General features: G+C 46.1%; 1 protein-coding gene and 1 long non-coding RNA gene across 2 annotated transcripts in view; one reads left to right on the forward strand and one right to left on the reverse strand.

Annotated features, from left to right (window-relative positions):
• Positions 1-1,201, reverse strand: part of LOC127007207 (uncharacterized) — a 9,252-nt gene extending 8,051 nt beyond the window's left edge. Inside the window, exon 1 of the mRNA XM_050877921.1 lies at positions 823-1,201. The gene's annotated coding sequence lies outside the window, so the exon portion shown is untranslated. The remainder of the gene's footprint in view (positions 1-822) is intronic.
• A 1,327-nt stretch (positions 1,202-2,528) lies between these two features.
• Positions 2,529-10,000, forward strand: part of LOC127006941 (uncharacterized) — a 19,289-nt gene continuing 11,817 nt past the window's right edge. The window contains exons 1-2 of the long non-coding RNA XR_007759929.1: positions 2,529-2,578; positions 3,585-3,863. This is a non-coding gene — a long non-coding RNA (uncharacterized LOC127006941). The remainder of the gene's footprint in view (positions 2,579-3,584; positions 3,864-10,000) is intronic.

Below are 10,000 nucleotides of genomic sequence, written 5' to 3' on the forward strand. Positions count from 1 at the left end.
TCCATATCTCCCCATCACCCTCCCTGCTCCCCCACAAGCCACCAATTCACCCCAAAGAACAGCCAATCTCGGGGTAGCTTTGATTGTGCAACCCTCTGGAAAACATTCGCCAGAGCGCCTAAAAAAAACGTTGATCGGTGCCATTGACGACGTTAAACAGCAAAAACAACAGAGATCCTCGGGCTATAATGGGGAGAAGAGGGAGGGTGAGAGAGGGAGAGAGGGAGAAACGGAAATGAGAGACGTGAATGTGAGTGGTCGTGGGGATGTCTAGGGAGTGAGGGAGAGGAGGAGGACGAGGAGAAGGAGGAGGACGAGGAGAAGGATTAGGAGGAGGAGGAGGAGGGAGACGATCAAAGAGAAATGGAAGTAGAAGTATATTATGGAGAAGAGAGATGGCTGAAGGGAGAGTAAAAACAAGGAAGAAAGGAGAGGTATGGAGAAGACATTTTTAAGGGAGTAAGAGAGGAAAAGAAGAGAAGGTAGGGAGGAAGAAGTAAAGAGCGTTTTGCAGGGAGAAAGAGAAATGGAAGAGGAGAAATAGAGTAAGGGGAAAGAGAAAGGGAGGGAAGGTGGAGGAAGAGGGAGGAATAGGGGTGAGGGGAGATAAAAAGAAATAGAAGATATGGTAGACGAAAGAAGGAGAAAGAGGAGAAAGAATGGTCGAACAGAATCAACAAAAAAACAAAAGAAAAACATACAAAATGCAAAAAGAACAGAATAAACAAAAACAAAAAACATACAAAATACAAAAAGAACAGAATTAACAAAAAAACAAAAGAAAAACATACAAAAAAAATATTAAAACATGACCATACGAACCCTGACATTCCGTATAGAGAGAGTGGGAGTAACTGTTTGCCATGAGCTTCAGTTTTAGCCAGCGTGAACTCCGTAGCCTCAGGTGGACTGGAATGTTCCACTTCGCACTGCCAGGAGCGGTCGGTGGTCTGCTGTGATGTGGAGGCGGTGGAGGTGGAAGCCCTGGTGGTGGCGGTGGATTGATCGGTCATGATGTAACATTCACGTATCCTATATGTATCTCTTTGATCTTTATCTATAACACAGTGAATAGACGTGTTTTCATTAGTAAGTGCTTGTCTACTTCCATGCTGGTGGTTGGTGTGGTTAATCAGGTTCTGTTAGACTCGTGAATTTGTTTTTTTCCAGGACTCCACGGCCAGGAATGACGTCATGAGTCCCTCCCTCCCGCTGTGGCCACGTGCAATGGGGGCGGTGAGCGGAGAGCGGCGGTGGTGGCGGTGGTGGTCGGGGGCGCTGACACAGAAAAAGAAAGCATATTATAGCATTGACGAGGTGTGTAGTAGCTGCAAACACGATTGAAAGCTCTGAAATGGAAGTTAGATGTATTTATTATGTATGGGAAAGGACTTATGTATGAGAAAGGATTTGAATGTATACCCCGGAGCTGCCGTGTGTAGGCCGTCTGGGGATCTTGTAGACTCCTTATATCTGTGTTTTCTTGTTTATCTCTATCTCTTCATCCACTTCTAACACCCATGGACAGAGTAAAAGGACAAATAGGCATAAGCGAACATAAAAAGACGAAAGAGGGTAACCCAAGGCACAGTTTCCATGATTTTTCTTGCTTATCTACATCGTTTCATCCACTTCTAACATACATGGACAGAGTAAAAGGACGAACAGGCACAAGCGAAGATATTAGAAGGCGAAAGGGGGCAAAGCAAGGCACAGTTTCCATGGTTCCGGGAGGGTAACAAATATCCCAACCCTCGAACTTTGGCAACTCAACTTCGCGGGTCCCATTGATCGGCCGTGCTGGCGGTGGAAGGGACATGCGGTACGGCTAGCCAGCAGACAGACAGGGGGGCCAGGGGTCACTCCCACGCCGTACCCTTCCAAATACCTGGTTATTAATGTGAATGGCTTGTAACGGGGGACGGAATATGCATCACGTCTGGTGTATATGACTAACCGGCGACATGACACTCGGTTGGACGGCCTGGCTGCATTGCGGGTTGCCCTTAGCGGGTCTTACAATTACAGCGGTTTCTTTGCCTTTAAGCGTCCTTTGAAGGGATTATAAGTGTTTGTAATCCATATTTGAGTCAGTATAAGTGAGGTAGTCATTAATACAAGGTTTGGAAGTCGCTGGTTTGGCTGTAATGTGTTATGGCGCAGAGTTGTCCTTCACTCCATATTCTTGCAATTACAGCGTTTTCCTGGCCTTAAAGCGTTCTTTGAAGGGAATATCTGTGTTTGTAATCCATGTTTGCGTCATTATAAGTGAATTAGTCATTAATACAAGGCTGGGATGTCACTGGTTTTGCTGTAATAAGTGTTATGGAGCAGAGTTGCAATTAATACTGCGCTTTCTTGGCCTTAAAACGTATATTGAAAGGAATATATGTGTTTGTAATCCATGTTTGCGTCAGTATAAGTGAGTTTATCATTAAAATAAGGCTTGTATGTCGTTTGTTTGGCTGTAATAAGCATTATGGCGCGCCTGGCAACCTTTCCATGGGGCGAGGCAGCGCGCGGGAGTCTGCCTTCAGTGTTCCACCAACCGTCAAAAGGAAGAGAGTGTGCGTGTCGTGTACGTTAGATAATCCGTTCAAATTCACCTCCACTCCGTGACAGTCGTTGCTTGTCATTCCACATCCTCCGTACCTCAATTCCACGCCTAGATAGAGCGCCCGAAGTAACGCAGTCCCCCCTTTTAAATCGGTATCCATAACCTCGCGTGCCACAACGTTAATTATCTGTATTACTCAGAAAAGCAACGTTGACCAACTGTGTGTGTGTGTGGGAGAGAGAGGACGTGTGGGTCAGCCGGTGGAGGTCAGAGAAATGGCAGTCTAAAGAAATGCCAAAAAAAAGCGTTGATTCTGGGCTTTAAATTCTCAAAAGAAATACTAGTGTCAGTTCTGGGCTCTAAAGAAATGCTCTAAAATGCTCTAAGGAAATGCTAGTGTCAATTCTGGGCTCTAAAGAAATGCTCTAATGAAATGCTCTAAAAAAATGCTTGTGTCAATTTTGGGCTTTAAATGACGCCAAACAAATCCCCGTTTTGATAAGCCACCAGTTGACTTCTTAAAATCACGTGCTGAACGGGTCTTTTAGGGTCAGCATAGTCAGCACGGGGATATCGAAGATGTCACGTGTTATCTATTCCATGCTGAGTGAGGTCCTTTAATTCTAGGCTTTCTATGATAACAAGCCTTCGTTTTGATAAGCCACCAGTCAACTGCTAAAATCACGTGCTGAAAGGGTCTTTGGGGGTCAGCATAGTCAGCATAGCCATATCGAAGGTGTCACGTGTTACCAATTCCATGCTGAGTGATTACTAAGCCTCCAGTTCCTTTAATTTTCGTACGGAAGTCTTCTTGGTGTGAGCAGAGCACCAGACCAGCAGATAGCAGGTCGGTAGCTCACCTTTAAGTGTGTGTGTATGTGTGTGTGTGTGTGTGTGTGTGTGCTGGAGGCTCGTGGTGTGTGTGTGTGTGTGTGTAACCGCTGCTCTCTCTGAAGTGCTTTGCGTCTCACTAACACACACAATGGTCGTTTAATTAAGTAATAACGTGTTTTGCTTTTTCCTGTAGGTTCCCTTTTATACGGACTAACCGCGTGTGTGTGTGTGTGTGTCAGACGGGAGTGAGTGAAGCCTCGAATTCCCGGTGACGAGTGCGTAGTTAGTGACCTATAGTGTGGCTGCACTAACCCTGGACTACTACTACTACTACTACTACTGCTGTTGTTGCTGCTGCTGCTGCTAACACCACTCACTAACCAGATGATGACGATGATGGGGACTCACCACACCAGGATGACCAAAAACATCGCCGCCATAGCCACGGTGTTCCTCGTCCTACTCCAACAAGGTAAGATTTTTTTTTTTTCCTTTTCCATTGAGTTGTGTGATATTCTCTCTCTCTCTCTCTCTCTCTCTCTCTCTCTCTCTCTCTCTCTCTCTCTCTCTCTCTCTCTCTCTCATTTCTCCTTGCCCTCATTTCTTGCCATCTTCCTTTTATGCCTCCTCCGCCTCCTCCTCCCCTGTGTATGTGTGTGTGTGTGTGTGTAAGGGCCAGAGAGAGAGCATCAACAGGTAGTAGTGGTAGGAGTATAAACAGCATCAGCAGCATCAGCAGTAGGTTATCTTAAAGCTTGGGAAAGGCAAACACACGGAGACCCAACCCACGACAATTTTTTTTCTGGGTGAGCTAAAATTAGAACCCTTCCAGGGCGCGCTAATTCATAGTGTAACCAAAGCCCCCTCATGTGGTAATCTAACCCCCTCTAACGCTTAGGGAATCTACACAATAAACCTGTTTGGGAATGCAGATGTTTAGCAACCACGTGGGGTCTGTAGCTAACCCTAGAAGGAAGATACCGGAATATTTGTAAGGGGGAAGGAAAGGGGTGGGAAACTAACAAACCAAAGTATTAATTATTTACGCCAGAAACGGTTAGCAGACTCTTTCATAACGCATCAGTAAGTTAACCAGAATAATATGGTTTCGTCTACATTTGGTTGATGCTGGTTGCTGTAGATTTACCATAGAAAGACCACCACCACCATCACCATATCCTACCAACGTATTCAACATCCCTAACCAGAACAATATAGATTCGTCCTTAACCATAATATACTGTAGCAAGATCATCACTTCCACCACCACTACCATCACCATAGCAGCAAGCTTGTCCAACGCATCTCATACCCTTCCTACATTGAGTCTTATTATCCCGTGGCCCAGTGAGACGTTGCTAAATTATGAATGAACTACCACCCAGCCTTCCCTTGGGTCTGGGTGGACTGGGGTGAGAGGGAGAGGCTGGTTGGTTGGGTGATGGTGCAAGGGATGGAGGAAGAGGGAGAGGGGAGAGGAGGGAGAGAACAATGGCCTGAATGCTGCTTATTTTTTTTTTTTCCTTGCTTGCTCGTGCTAGTAAGGGAATGTGGCATGCTTGAACACACACACACACACAAACACACACACACACACACACACACATAAAGAATGAAGTTGATGGCCTCTGTAAACCTACGTTCTCTCTCTCTCTCTCTCTCTCTCTCTCTCTCTCTCGTTAGTAAAGTGCGCAATATTATATGAAGAGAGAGAGAGAGAGAGAGAGAGAGAGAGAGAGAGAGAGAGAGACCATTTGGTAACTGCCTATATAGTTCCATTGGCTTAGGTAGATTGCCAGAAGCCTAGCCATAACAGGATCACGCATTTATCCAAAGTAACTTATTCCCTTCACTGAATAACCGGCCAGCCAGCAACCCAACGCATCCACATACATATCAACCTTTTACATTTACCAATCACCACACAGACAAAACCAATATTGAAACTCCATTTATATATTTCACGGGACACTCAGAGGATTAACATTATTGATAACATTGCCAATGATATGCAGGATCCCCCTCTCGCTGTCCTTGGTTGTTTTAGTACTGAGTGGCGTTGTGATGTTAGCCTTGCCCTTATTACGTATTCAGATATGGCCTGGCACCGTTGATATTGCTTTTCTGAATAGGCTGGCGGTCATCTCTTGAATTGAGGCAGAGTTTTCTGGCAAGAAGGAATAGTATGTTGATTTCCTCAGCGTAGGGGGGCTAGGATACCATTTAAAGGGTTTGGTTGACATTCAATTGGGTTTGGTTGCATTTTAAGGAGCTTGGTTGACAGTTAAGGGGTTTGGTTGACATTGAAAGGGTTTGGTTGACATATATTGGGTTTTGTTGACAGAATAGAGGTTTGAATGACATTTTAGGAGGTTCCGTTGCTATTTAAGGATTGAAGGTGGTGATAGGGAGGTAGAGGAATGGAGAGAGGTGGTTGGGGGCTGAGCTAGCGAAGTTGGAGGTCTTCTGAAGGTTACAGGAAGAAAAAAGGAAGGAAGGAAGGAAGGAAAAAGGGGAAGCGATATATATACACATGCAGCCTCAGTGGTGGTAGTGGTAATGGTGGTGGTGGGTCTCAAAATGCTTGCCTTTCAGCTTTCACTCCCTCCTAAAGACACGGCAATACATTAGTCTCCAAGCTCTTTATCCTAAGGCTTTATCCCCCACACACACCATTACGTCAGAGCTCCCACCCGACCTGAGCCACTCACACACTGGTCCCTGGGATATGAAATTCGTACCGCCCTTCCTCGTGCATTCTTCCCACTGATATTTACCACGTGGGTCAAAGGGAGTAGCCTCAGCTTTCCCCTTCTTCCCCCTCCTCCTCCTCCTCCTCCTAGTCTAGACATGCCGTGGTACAGGGGATGACACGGACCAAAGGGGAAAGAAAGTGAAGGGACAATAAAGCGGTGATAAAGGGATGCCAGTAGACGGGAAAATGCTCTGTAAAGGCGGGCGTGTGAGAGAGAGAGAGAGAGAGAGAGAGAGAGAGAGAGAGAGGTTGCCACCGTGACTTCTGTTCCTTTTCCTTCTCTGTCCTTTCTCTTCCTTTCCTTTCCCTTCCTTTCCCTCCCCTTCCCTTCCCTTTCAGTTTCCTTACCTTTCTTTCCCTTCCCTTCCCTTTCTTTATCTTCCCTTCCCTTCCTTTCCCTTCCCTTCCCTGCAGCTGCTGTCACCTTAAATAATGTTTGAGTGAAGTTAGAAAAGAAGAATGACTCTCTCTCTCTCTCTCTCTCTCTCTCTCTCTGGAACCGCACGAAATACCACTAGATTACAATGAACATCCCTTTTAGAAGATTAGGGCGTAGAGGGAAAGGAAATTAAAATAAGAGGAAACGAGGGAAAGAAAGGGAGTGCGGAAAGGCTGGGACAAAAGAACTAGATTATAGGCTAGTGGAGGTACTGACTGTATGGGATGGATGGAAGGGAAAGAGAGGGGAAGGGAAGGAGGGAAGGGAAAAGAAATAAAGAAGGAGATGGAAGGATGGTGAATAGATCATCTTGGGAGAGGAAGGGAAAGAAGGTAGGAAGGAGGGATATGAAAGAGATTGAAGGATGGTGAATAAATCATCTTGAGAGAGGAAGGGAAGGAAGGAAGGAAGGAGGGAGGAAAGAAATACATAATGAAAGAGGTGGAAGGATGGTGAATAAATTATCTTGAGAGTGGAAGGAAGGAAGGGAAGGAGGTAAAAACGCTCTCTCAAATGGTGTAATGTCACATCTCTATTGGATTTTGTTTTCACTCCCATATTCTCAAACATTTCTAGACTTGCACACCCATTTCTGATAAGGCTTTCGTAGAGGTAATGTCAGTTTTATGAGGCTAAGGAAAGTGCCAATGCTTCTGCACCAACCACTTATGAAAACCCGATTGAGGAAGGAAGGAAGGGAAGAAGATAGGCAGATAGGGAAGGCTAGAGAGTGATTGATTGTAGAAGGGAGGAAAGGGTAGGAGAAAAGGGGGGCAGAAAATTAAGGAAGAGCTAGGAAAAGATGGAGGGAGGGAAGCAGAAAATAGCTATTGTTAGAGCCAAAAGCGTCTTGAGAATATGAATCGTTTTTTTGACTTTTCTTATAGTTTCTGGGTTACCACTCTGACTTCTCTCTCTTCTCTCTTACTCTTACTTCGGTTGTCCATCTGTCATCGGTTCCACGCATGATAGACCTACCGGAAAATTACCTTGCGTGACACCGCCCTAGACTCTTGCAAGATGGGAGTATTGCAAGTCGCCTCTCCAGCCATACACATAATCACTTTCCGTATCTTTCTTTATCTATATTACGTGAGAATCGTGTTTCGGGGTCTTCCATAATTTAGCAACACACTTATCTTGCCCCCACGTACATACCAGTAAATACAACCCAACATTAACAGTAACAGGGACAGCGTAAAAAAGGAACAGGCCAACACACAAACAGGAATAAGTCTCCTGTTTGTTATGGGTGTCAAGCAGGGCGAGACTTACACAATACTTCAACTTCCGCCAGCTGTGTGTGTGTGTGTGTGTGTGTGATGACAGTAGGTGGGAGGAGAGAGGGAAGGGGAGGGAAGGGAAGAGAGATGATACAGACAGTGGGAGGGAGGGGAAGAAAGGGAATGAAGGAAGGTGGTGGTAGTCTGCTTGATGGGGGTAGGGAGGGGGAGAAAGGGTGTAGTGATGAAGGGGAGGAAGGGGGAGTGTTAGCATGTTAAGGGCGGTGGAGGAAGGGAAGGGGATAATGCAGACAGCGGGAGGGAGAGAGGGGGTGAATGGGCAGGAAGGGAAGAAAGGGAGGGAGAGGTAGAGAAGAGGAGGAAGGAGAGGTAATATGCATGTACGTGTAGGGGGAGAGGGAGGAAGGGGAAGGGGGATGATGCATAGAGGGAAGGAGAGAGAGGGGGGGAGGAGGAAGGGGAGAAAGGTAGACTGCGTATGCGGGGACAGAGGAAGGGGAAGGGGATTTGCGTATAGGGAGGGAGAGGGGGGTGATGCAGACAGTGGGAGGGAGAAAGGGAGGGAGAGAGAGGGGGAGGAAGCCTGCTTTAAGGGGGGTGGTTGTACGGTACGGCATCAGAGCATGACCCCGTTATTACATCCCTACCCCCTACACCCGCCCCGTAATTACGACACGGAGTCACGCCAGAGATGAGCCTTCTAAGCGTTGCCGGGTGTCGTGTAGCTCAACCCAGGAGGAGGACGAGGAAGAAGAGGAGGAGGAGTTGGAGCCTCAGGGAACAGCAGGTCTAGCAAAAAAACTAGGTCCATAGCGGGGAAGTCAGTCACCTGTGTTGAAGTTCACTCACTGTGTTGAATTCACTCAACTTAATCCAGCTGTTCTATGTGAAGGTGGTGTTTTGTGTATTGAGACGACTGATGAGGGAGGGAGAGAGTGAAGTTGGGAGGGAGGAAAGGAAGGGAGGCAGGATAGGGAAGGTCAGGGAAGGAAGGAAAGGGAAAGGAGATAGACAGATAAGGAAGGTCAGGGAAGGATTGATTGAAGGAGACAGGGAAGATAGTTAGTGAAGGAAGAAAGGAAAGGAGAGGCAGGATAGAAAGGTCAGGGAATGAATGAATGAAGGGAAGGGGAAGGAGATAGGCAGATAGGGAAGGCTAGGTAATGATTGTAGAAGGGAGGAAAGGAATACAAAAAAAGAAAGGAAGGCAGAAAATTAAGGAAGGATAGGGAAAGATGGAGGGAGGGAAGCATAAAGGAGAGGTTGGAAGAAAGATGGAAGAAGGAAGAAAAGCAGGAAATGAAAGAAAGGAAGATAAAAAAAGGAATGAAAGTCAGGGAAAGGAAAGAGAGCCATACCAGAGAACAATACTCATTATATCTGAAAACCCCTAAGAGCAACATTGACCATAAGAGCGGAAGGTCAGAGCAGGCAAGAGAGACCATAATATCAGGGCATTAACCGTATATGGAGAGGATCAGGGGAGGGAAAGGAAGAGCATAATATCACGGCACTAACTTTACATAGAGAGGATTGAAGAACCTTTCCCCTTAAGTACCGGCATTAGGGAGATAGGAAGAAGCTAGGTTATTGAAGACAGGAGGAAGGAAAGGAAGGAGAGAAAGTTAAAAGATTGAGAGCGGGAGAAAGGAGACAAAGGAAGAATGAGAGGCCAAGAAATTGATTTTGTGGAAGTGTAAAGAATCTCTCGCATAAGTACAGCCATTAGGGAGATACGAAGAAGCTAAGGTATTGAAGACAGAAGGAAGGAAAGGAAGGAGAGAAAGTTAAGGGATTGAGAGCTGGTGGAAAGAACGGAAGAATGAGAGGCCAAGTAATTGATTTTGTGTAAATGTGAAGAATCCCTCGCATAAGTACAGGCATTAGGGAGATAAGAAGAAGCTAAAGTATTGAAGACAGAAGGAAGGAAGGGAGGAGAGAGCAATAACAGGGCCTATAATTGTATTTGTGGAAGTAGAAAGAATCTCGCATAAGTATAGCCATTACTGGGAAGCTATGGGATTGAAGGCAGGAGGAAGGAAGGGAAGAAAGGGGAGATAAGAGACCAATAATTGTGTATGGAAGTGAGTTGAATCTCGCGTGGAAAGAGAGGGAGAGGGAGGGAGGTTGGAAGTCAGCGAGAGCGGGCGGAATGTTAAGAAAGGTCAGGG

Source organism: Eriocheir sinensis, chromosome 34 (assembly GCF_024679095.1).
Source record: "Eriocheir sinensis breed Jianghai 21 chromosome 34, ASM2467909v1, whole genome shotgun sequence".
NCBI lineage: Eukaryota > Metazoa > Arthropoda > Malacostraca > Decapoda > Varunidae > Eriocheir > Eriocheir sinensis.